Source organism: Corvus cornix, chromosome 3 (assembly GCF_000738735.6).
Source record: "Corvus cornix cornix isolate S_Up_H32 chromosome 3, ASM73873v5, whole genome shotgun sequence".
Taxonomy (NCBI): Eukaryota; Metazoa; Chordata; class Aves; order Passeriformes; family Corvidae; genus Corvus; species Corvus cornix.
The window spans coordinates 99,893,263-99,903,978 of record NC_047056.1 but is presented as its reverse complement, the minus strand read 5'-3'; positions in this window follow the sequence as shown (position 1 = coordinate 99,903,978).

Below are 10,716 nucleotides of genomic sequence, written 5' to 3'. Positions count from 1 at the left end.
ATCCTCCACCACCCCTCTGGCTGGAAGGAGACTACTGGGACAGGTGAGCAGCCTGTGTAAATTGGATCTATTCTTCCAAACTAAAACAGGCATTTTCCTTTCGTCCCTCTGAGCACAAGGGAGCACTGCAAGGAGCCCCAGCGCTCTGCTTCCCTCCAGGCCACTCTGTCTCATGTCTGCTGGCAGGAGCCCTCCAGCCCTTGCTCTGCTTTTGTATCAGAAAAGCTCTGGTTAACCTGCCTGATTTATCTCTGCTCAGGCCAGGTAGACTAATGCTCTCGATAGCTCCTTGTCTGCAGCTGCTTTTAATACCTAAAGCCATTTGGCCGCTCTTTCTGCTGGCTTGGACCCACTGCTACCTTAATGAGACCTGCAATTTCACAGACCCTTCCCCTCCCAGTGATGGCCACTAACATCTGCAGAGCCCTAACTGTGCACACATGCACTCACACATCTTTTGGGGGAAAAACCACCTGAAAATATGGCCTGCACATATAAAATGGCCATGTCTCACATATTACGTGGGTTTACTAGCCAATAACATTTGAATAAAAATTTCAGGTTAACAAAATTTTCTACACATTTTCACAGAAGTAGAAATAGTTGTCAAGCTAAAATGTAATGCCTATCTCTTTTTCTAGCTTCTTTGCAGCAGTGTATTTGCCTTTTTTCATTTCACATGTAAGGAGGCCCAAATCTGGCTTTAGCTGAGGAAGGCTTGGGATTTTTATCCAGCTCCAAGCTGTTGTTTTGTGCTGACTTCTCCTTGGAAAGACTCAGCACCTCCCTTCCACCTCAGAAACTTCTTTCATTTTCTGGCATAGAAAACCTTCACAATGTGCTTGGCTGCTGTCAGTGCCACAGGATATGTCCTTTTTGGCACACTGGTGTGAGGACAGCAGGGAGTTTTTTCCTCTGTGCTAGTGCAGAGGGCAGGTACATGGAGAACACTCTGTCCCTGAGATGGGGGTCTAGGGGAGCACCCTGCACATCCAGCCTACCCATGTCCCTGGTTGTCAAGGTGGTATCTCCATTCCAAAAGCTGGGATGGAATAGTGATATGGATCCCTTGAGTGCATAGGTGTGGGAAAATATAAAAATAAACTGAAAGATGGTTGTCCAAGGTGTGTAAGGAAGCAGCAGTAAGACTCAATAAGCTGTCTCCTATTAGATTTGCTCCTATCCTAAGTGTTATGATTAAATCATGTGTAAGTCAAAACCAACTGCTCATAAGATGAAATGCCAGTCATCATCTGTGAATTCCCCTTTTGTCTGCACAGGCACTGATCCCTTCAGCTGTGTTGGAGGAAGATGTGCTGCATCCTTTCTCAGGCACAGACTGGTCCATGTCCACACTGGAGAAAGCTCGGAGAAAGTACTGAGGGCTGGTTGGCAATATCATGAGAGATTCCCAATTCAATTAACCAGAAATTTCATCATAGCATCCAGGGTTTGAGCAACAACCCCAGATTGCACGATGCTCTTCAAGAATGGAGGTGCAGCTTTATCATTTTAATGATGACAAAGATAACCTCCACTTTCCTCTGCACTAAATCCCCATAGGTTCCCTCAGCTCTTTTCTACCCGTTTCAAAACACACTCACAACCACTCACTCCCTACCCAGCACCAGCCACATCCTGGCGGCTGCATCTCTGAGATTTCCAGATCTGAATATTTTTATGGGTCTCCCTGGTGCTTCCCCTGCTTTTCTCTTCCCCTTGGAAATTGTGAAAGGAGAATCAGAAGCAGGAAACTGTCAATTAGCATTGCTAAAAAAATAGCCTAATAAGGCTAACATCAGCTGGAAGTGAGATGCTTCCCACACCAGCAGCTGCAGGCTACTGGGGAGATAAATGTTTGTATCAGTCTTCTCAGTGGTAAATTATGCTGGTCCTCAGTCGCTGTGGGCTGAGGGGAAGGGTCTCTTCTGCCCTGAGACTTGCTGGAGCCTGTGATCATAGGACGGCCCACAGGCTCTTTTTCCCCAAACCTGCAACTGCAAAAAAACACCCAGCAGATGATAACCACAGCAGAAAAAGCAGGGAGACACCACGTAGAAGGTTTGCCCATAAGGGGAACTGCAAGGCAGCATAGAGTTTTTCTAGCAAACCTTGGTACGTTCTCTCCTGCACTGGCAAAAGATGGACAAAAAGTCTCTTTCTCACTGTTTCAAGAAGTTCTACTGTTAGTTATTTTGTATTGGTACTCTTCCTATCCAAATCTCATCTTTTGCTGAGACAAGGTAGGTCTAAACAGCTCTTTCACAGGCAAGATTCTTCAGTGACACCCAGGGATGGTCAAAGCTTGCCCAGCCAGAGAAGGACAATCTGGACTTGTCTACATGAGGAACTGCACTTAACCACATCAGTGCACTGAATGGCATTCATCCCCCAAGCACAGACATGCTTCCCTCAGTGCACTTGAATACTAGCACAACATATCAAAAGGGGAATCACTATGCTTCAATAAATTATATCCCTATTTCATGCACTGGGTGGGTGGTGGAGCCCTCAGCTTCTGCAATATCTGGAAAAACCTGTGGATGCAAAGTGGAACACAGACTCGGACCAGTTCACAGTGAATCCCCACGTACCTCTGCCTTTGAACCACTGCCAGTGGTGAGTGATGCAAAGCCACTGTGCCTGCGCTCTGCTTTGTGGTGGGGGGGCTGCATTTCACATTTGCCTTGCTCTAGTGACAGCCCTCCTTTGCTTTCATTACCTGGGGCTCCAGGTATGGAGGGAAGAAAATGACCTTCAGAGTCTACTAAATGTCTTAGGAGATGTTCAGAGAGTGACATTGCAAAATGAGGCATGGAGATGGGTCAAAATTTCCAGTACAGAAAGTGCTTCCTCAGTTTGTGGTTGGTTTTTTTTTTTCTCTATGTGTAAATTCTGTGTAAGGAATGTGGAAGGTCTAGGGCATAGCATCAGCACATTGTCAGCCTAATCACACAATAAAACCTGCCACAGTGAAGCCAAAATAACCATTTATGGAGTGAGATGATGCTGAAAAAAATGTTGTTTACAGCTCAGTATCTCCTCTGTCTGAAAATCACCCAAAGAGAGGAAGGAACTGAGAGAGGATGCATTTGGTGATTTAATGTTTCAATAGGAATGTGAAATGGGTATTTCTGTCTCCACTCAAGATGGTTCAGGACTTGATTCCTCCAGCTCCCTGCAGCTACCCTTACAGGGTGAGCACATAGGCCCATGCCCTGGGTGCATCCTGAAATGGGTGCTAGCAGATGGGAAAATATCCATGGGAATGGGGTCCTGTCACACTTGTAACAGTAGTGGAGAAGGACAGAGGGAAACCCACATTTTCAATTACTTATTTCATCAGGACTGTTTTATTAGTGACCAGATAAGGGATGTGAGTCCATCCTGTCAATGGCTTTAGGAAGAGCAGGCACTGTGGGAGGAGCAGATCCAAATTTTCACATCTATTTCCAGCCCTTTGTAAATGTATGCACTCCTGCTCTGGAGTAGGGTGGAGGCAGGGTTGTACCCATGCATCTGTACAGCTCCAGGAGCAGTAACACGCTACCAGCCTGGATTTTACCTGGATAAAAACCCTTTGACATGGTCCTCCACAACATTCCTCTCTGGATGGAAAGAGATGGATCCAGTGGATAGACTGTTGGGTGGATAGGAAAGTGGTTGGACAGTCACATCCAGAGGACTGTGGTCAATAGCTCAGAGTCCTGATGTACATCAGTGACCAGTGGTGTCCCTCAGGGGTCCATACTGGGGCCAGTGTTAAATTTAATATCTGCATTAATGATGTAGATGGAGGGCTGAAGTGCATCCTCAGCAAGTTTGCAGATGCACAGATATGAGTGTTGCTGTTGGCACACCTGAGGGATGGGATGCCATCCAGAGGGACCTGGACAAACTCAAGAAGTGGGACTGTGGGAATCTCATGAGGTTTAACAAGACCAAGTGCAAGGTGCTGCACCTGAGTCAGGGCAACCCCTGGTATCAACCCAGGCTGGGCAATGAACTGATCCAGAGCAGCCCTGCTGAGAAGGATTTCAGGGTGGCATTCTGAGGCATCCATAATTTAATCCCTTTAGAGTTATGAGCTACATCAATAGTCAAAGGAATCATCTCCTGTTTATTTTGATTAGTTGAAAGAAATTGGTACCTTCTTCCAATTTCTAGAGCTTATGATACCTAGCTCCAATATGAAGAAACATTCCCTATTTCCCAAACAAATTGCACATTTGGGCTAATCAACCCTTACATAGCCTTTGCAAGGTAAATAATTATGACCTATGCGGAGTAGTAGGGAACACTTAGAGGCAAAAAAATTATAAGAATAATTCAACAGCAGTTGAAATAAGACTGTCAGGGCTTCCCATGCCACCTGCAGCACTGTGCCCTTCCTGAAAAATCCTATATAGGTGCCCAACTCCATTATATGTGCATCTGCTTGAGCCCCAGAGTTTGTTCCTCAGCGAGCTGTTTACTTTTGATGTGCTTGTGTGCATCCTCAAAGCTGCACCTGCAACAGGACCCCAGCAGCCCTGTGAACAAGTAACCCCTGGAGGAACTAGGGCTATTGCAAAAGGCACAGAGGGCCATGCCACCCCATACGGTGGCAGTGCCCCTGAGTATTTTTACCTGTCCAGTTTCTACCTATTCAGCCACTGCATAGCAGACTGCACAATACAAAATGAGATATTGCTGCTCTGATTAGTGTATGCTTTTCACTACTTTTAGACTGTTGAAAACAGTTGCTTCATAAATCTGGCCCTGGATTTATCTGCTCTCCTATTTATTGTGCAGCATGCTGTGTCACTTCCTTTCCATGTTGTGGTGGCTGGAATATATTATTTCAAAAGTGTTTTTCCTGAAAGTGCTATTTGCAACGAAATAGGTATGAGCAAGAGCAAGTGTGGTCTTGGGAGCTTTCAGACACAGTGTCTGCTCTAACATACATCACAGCTGCTGAAATGCCACCCTCAAATCTGGAACCATTACAGTCACTGAAGAAATTTCACCTAAGAAAGGTCATAAGGTTTTTATGGACACAGTACACCCAGTATCTATCCACCATTACCTATTCCCCAGTGCTGCCAGACAGGAGCCCATTTTCTCCATCCTACCAGTTCTTGAAATATGTGGCACACTGAAAGGCTGCTGCTTGCCATAAGAGATGGCAGCAAACAGACATGGCACATCATCAGCCTTCCCTTCTGTGCACCCTGCTGCTCTCCTCCTCGTTCTCCCTTTATGCCTCCAGCACCAAGCTCCCACTGTGGAGTCATTAGCACCAGGGGAGGCTTGTTCTGAGCACTTCCTGACACCATCTTCTACAAAGGTCAGGACCAACATCAAAACCTGCCCAACTTTTCCCTGTCTTCCTCAGAACACAGCAGGGTTACTCAAATAAGCTTATTCCAAAAGTCTGCAGAAGGGCGGTACTAGCATCATATACATGAAGAAACACCTCATGGTGTGGGAAAGTACCAACATAATGATGGAAGATTTTTGAGCTGCCCCACTGAATTTTTCTGGAGGGATTTTTAGTTTTTGCTGACTTCTCAAAGCCTTTCCTACTGAGGGCACCAGCAAGGTGTTTTGCTAGATCAATATGCCACTACCTAACAAAAATTACACGAGGCAATTCAACACAAGCCACACAGGACTGAGTGCAGAACTGGTCACAATCCAGACTGCCAAACTGGGACAGCACAGCTGTGCTGGTGCAGCAGTGCCACCCAGCAGAGGCAAGACCATGTTCGGGGTGGCACAGGTCAGGAAGTGGTTAAACAGTGTGTGGGAGGAGGTGACCTGAAGACTGGAGGATGTGGACTGGTTCCCTGCCCCCAGATATGGGCAGGAGCACTTCCAGCAGAAGACCTTTAATGATGTAGGAGACAGGAGCAGACCTAGGTCTCCCCCCACTTTAGCTGATGAGAGGTTAAGGTGGGCAACAAACAAAAGAGATCCAGTTAGTTAATTCTGAAAACCAAATTAGCACTATGGCTTCTTTGGAGCTTTTTGGGAGCACCAAAGCAGGCACATGCTCCCTGTCACACCACTGCTCTTCCTTGGCAAGATGGTCTTTGCTGGCAACAGCAGACTTCATGTCCACCAACGCTTCCTGAGCCCAGAAAAGCATTGGCTGTTGTGGGCTTCGGGAGAGGATCTGCCAGACTATGGATGTGGCATTGAGCTGGAGGCACAAGCCTTCCCCATCCAGCAAGAAGCCACAACGTTGTCTCTCCCATGAGTGAGACAGACTCGTTCTGCACATGATGGCTTTCAGAAGCACTGTGCACATCTGGAGCAGCCGGAGACCAACTCTGGGGAGGGTGATTTATGGAACCCCCACAGGGACAGAGAGTGTTTGGGAACCAGAAAGCTAAAAGCCATTATCTACATGCCTAATGCCTTTATTCAGGAGGCAGTTTCCCTTCTTCCAACACTATTAGCTTCCAGGTAACACTGGGAGGATTAAATCCCTGTTCATGTGGAGTTATTATTCAGAATACTCAAATAAGCATGAGAAAGCACACAAAGCATGAGAAAAAAATAACCCCTTCACACACAAATCCCTGCTTTCTCCTTGCCCAGGAGAAAATGCCACCTCAGATTGGAGGGCAGATTTGGTAGTTTTAACTAGAAGTCTAGTCTTCATGAATAAACTAACTTTTTTCTGCTTCTGTTATTTTCTGTAATGCTATCTTTGCATTAATGCAGAAACTACCTTTGCTAGCTTTTTGCTGGCAGGAGATAAGATGTGACATATAGGAACACCCTAGAACTTGCAGATTTGGTGGGGAGAGGTAGTATTTGAGCTAGAATTAATAAGGATGTGTATGTAACTAAAAGGAGCAGCCTGCACGTGGCAGCTGTTAGTGGAGGATTTTGAGCCATGACCATTCTCTCTATAGCATCCATCTTTTCAGCCTTTCGTCTCCCCAATGAGCTCACCAGCAGTGAAATTGTCTTAGGACACTCAACACCAACACAGTGTAAGCAGTCATGGCAAAGGCAGGTCTCTTTCAAAAGACCCAAATGTCTTGATCTGGGGCGTCCACAAGTGATTTTCTGTGTCAGTATCTGGGTATCCTCTGCAGGCTCTGCAGTTCACCTCTGGAGAAGTGCTTGCAGTGGTGATATGTCCACGCTCAGTTTCAGACCATGCCTACCCCAGGCATGGTAAAGGATGTGCTGCACATGGTCCTGCCCAGAAGGATTTGGTTTTGGTCCCAGGCAACAAATCCTTAGGTGCAAGTAAACCCCCTGAGATGAAAAAAACACGATTTCAGGAAGATAGATAACACTAACAAGTGCAGTGGTTTTACATTAATAAGTAATAGCACATTAGCTGGTGGAAAAAGTCTTTCCTACTTTAATAGAATAATGTTGGTGTTTTAATAGGTAGAAAGCCCACTTATCCTGGGAAACTGCAGAGGAAGGCTCCAGCTCCTTGCTTTCCCTTGTCTCAGAAGTCATTTCTCCCTGAATTCAGTGGGGAGGCATCACAACACCATGAAAACACAAATACTGCTGAGATTGCACACAGGAATTTGCACATACTTTTGGCTACCCTGTAGCTGTAGCTTACTGAAAGACTGTGTGGCACTGTCCATAAGGGGCAAGGGGGTGCCCAAACCTCACCTGCACGCTTTAAGTCTGTAATTGGAAAAGTGTGAGGAAACCTCAAGCAGGCATCATCTGGCACCAGCACTCCTGGCTAGAAAGCTGGATTTGACACACAGCCTTGCCAAAGCACTTGCAAGCACCATTTGGCATCACCACACTAAACATTTCCAGGGGATGTGTGGCCAAAATTATAAATGGAAGGACATTAGCTGGGATGGACAAAACCCCAGGTAGCCCAGTTGCCCACACTGCCCTTTGTAGGCTTCACTTTCATGCCTGCACCAGTGGCAGCCACTGGGACAAGTGAGGACACACACCTGACATCAACCTCATAATCTCAGACCACAAAACACTAATAAAATAAAATAGCAGAAATTTAAAATGGCTATCCAGACCTTATTTTCTAAGGGAAAAAAGACTCCTTTTCAGGCTAAAGAGCTTGAAAAATGCATTTATCAAGGTGGCCTTTTTCCATGAGGCTCCAAAGAGAATTATAATGATCTTAAGTCTTAGTTTTTAACAATCAGCATTTAATGGCCACTTGGAGCAAAAGGCTAACTGAAGATCATATGAATTGTGGCTGAAGAGTTATGGCATGAGGCCCAACGATCTGGTTCCACTGACTTGCACTATCTCTTGAGACAGCAGCAAATACTAACACAAAAAACTAGTGGTTTAGTTCCATTTTATGTATCAGACCAGTGACGCAGGCTGGCTCGGAAGGGTCGAGCTCTGACGTGCCCTCGGACAGAGGGAACGCAGGGCCACTTCCACCACGTCCTCAGGGAACGCCTTCGGTGCCAAAGCAGGGCGCAAGCTGGACGCGCGTGCTGCTTCCTCCTCAGAGGAGGCACGACAGGCAGCCGGTGCCTGGGCTCACCTCAGCCCGGAGGTAAAGGAATAGAGAGGGGCCGCTGGTGTGGGCGGCCCGAGGAAAGCCGTGCATGGCTTTTTAAAGGGAGGGTGGAACAAGGCGGGGAAAAGGGAAGCAATCAATGGAGTACAGCCAAGGGGGAAGCATACCATTAAACGCGAATCAAGGGGGAAGCAGGGAGGCGGGAGTCACACCAGGGAACCAATGAACAACTGAGAAAGAGAGAACTTTCTAGAACAGGGGGAGGTAACTTGGATCTGAGAACCACCCAGGGGGATGCGGCTTAGACCTCCGAGCCGTCCCATGATCCGCCCTCCGACCCACTGTCATGGGCGGGCAAATCCACCCAATGGATGGCCCTGACTTGAGTGGCACGTAGCGATCTCAGCTCCTGAGTGAGCTGGGCCACCCCGACAGACCAGACCGCTAATTTTGACATCTGCATTAATAAAGATTGTGTCCCCTAAATCAAACATCTAAAAATAAAGAGAAGACTAATAGAAATTTAATAAAATCAAGACTTTTAGAGGAAATTACTTATTTTGAATGCTAAAATGTAATACTGGTGTTTCACCCATAGCTGGGAAGGGGAGGCACAAAAGAGCTGCTATTTCCCCAGCTTACTTCCAGAGTGTAACCGGGGTTTGCCAAAGACAGACCTCCCTTACACAGGCACAGTTTTGTAATTCTTATAGCACACAATGGCAAAGAAAACCTGCCCAGCTGCTCAGCAGGCTGGGATTCACCCTCCCTTTGAACACGGCATGTTGGCTCACAGGGACAGCAGCACTCTGCAGGCCTTGTGTGGTGCAGTGCAGGAGGACGAGCAGAGCTTTCTGAGGATAAATAGTATTAAAAGTACATCTGTCCTGAAATCTCTGCATCCCAGACTGAATCCAAACTTGTCAAAAGTTCAGGGATGCTCAGATCTGAGGTTCACGTCTCTGGAGACCTTAGAAATCCATTTACTCCGCAAAGAGAAAAACAGGAAGCAGAGACCCTGTAAGCCCCGGGGCCTTTCCTCCGGCTGAGCTGACTGGACTGGGAGAGATTATTTTGGTCGCAGGCACAAACGGGAGGAACTTTCCTCTGCTCTTTAGTTACAGCTTTTCCCATGGAGCACTAACCCCCTGACAGCAGGCAGTGCCTACTTGCAAACTGTCTCTGAGCCCAGCTGATGGAAACCGAGGGGCTGGATCAGTAGTGTCTCTTGAAGGTAGCTTGCTTGAGGCATCTTTTCTTCACTGAGGTTCTTACGTGGGCTAAACAAACAACTGAATGTTTTTTTAAGAGGAGAACTGAGTCTTGGCCTGCCTTATTGCTGGTTCTTGTGTCTTGGCTTCCAGGTGGCATAAATATTCAGGTCATTAGGGTTTACCAGCAAGAAAACTCACAAAACAGGACAACAAAGTGCTTCTTGAAAGTGAATTTATATAATCCTTGCATTTGTCAAAATTGCATGCAAAGTCTAGAAACCAGAGCAGGCAATTTGGGGAGCTAATCAGGCAAGCTGTAATTGCAAACCCTTGCATCAGGAAGCTGAGTCATGAGATAAAGTGGGAGAATTGGGGATGAACAGCAAGAAAATCCACATTCTTGGCTTTGAAAGACACAGAGCATTTCTAGTTCCCTTCCTGGCTGCTGTCAAGGCTTTGCAAGTAAATAATCAGCATGAATAATCTATGCATTTCATGTACACTACTCCCATAGAGTAGTTTTAATGTAGAGAGGGTTTAAGGGATTTTGAGAAAAACTGCTCAGTGCCATTTCAAAAAATTGCTAGGTATTAATGTTACGTTTGCAAGTCCTGGTGTTTCCCTGATTTTAGCCGAATAACATTTTCTGCTTATTAAGGGTTTATCTTCTTGCTCTAGCTGTAAAAATAGCGGGGACAGACACTAAATTGCAGGTAAATATGCTGGGGAATAGCCTTGTATCAGATGTAATTGAGACAAACACTCTGAAAAGCTGGGAGGCTAAAAATTTGTCATTTATTCAACCAACTAAACAAGGGTTCCTGAATACAATTAGGGAAAATTAGAGCTATTCATGGGCTATATGCTGGCCAGAAGGGAAGTGAGTGCATACCGAATACATTTTATAGTAAGTAGTTCAACCAAGTCTAAATTCAGAATTGTTCATGCCATGGTAGTGTGCCTTTATTCTTTCTCTGCTTTTGAAATATCACTCAGTAGAAGTATTTAGTTCTTCTCCCACCC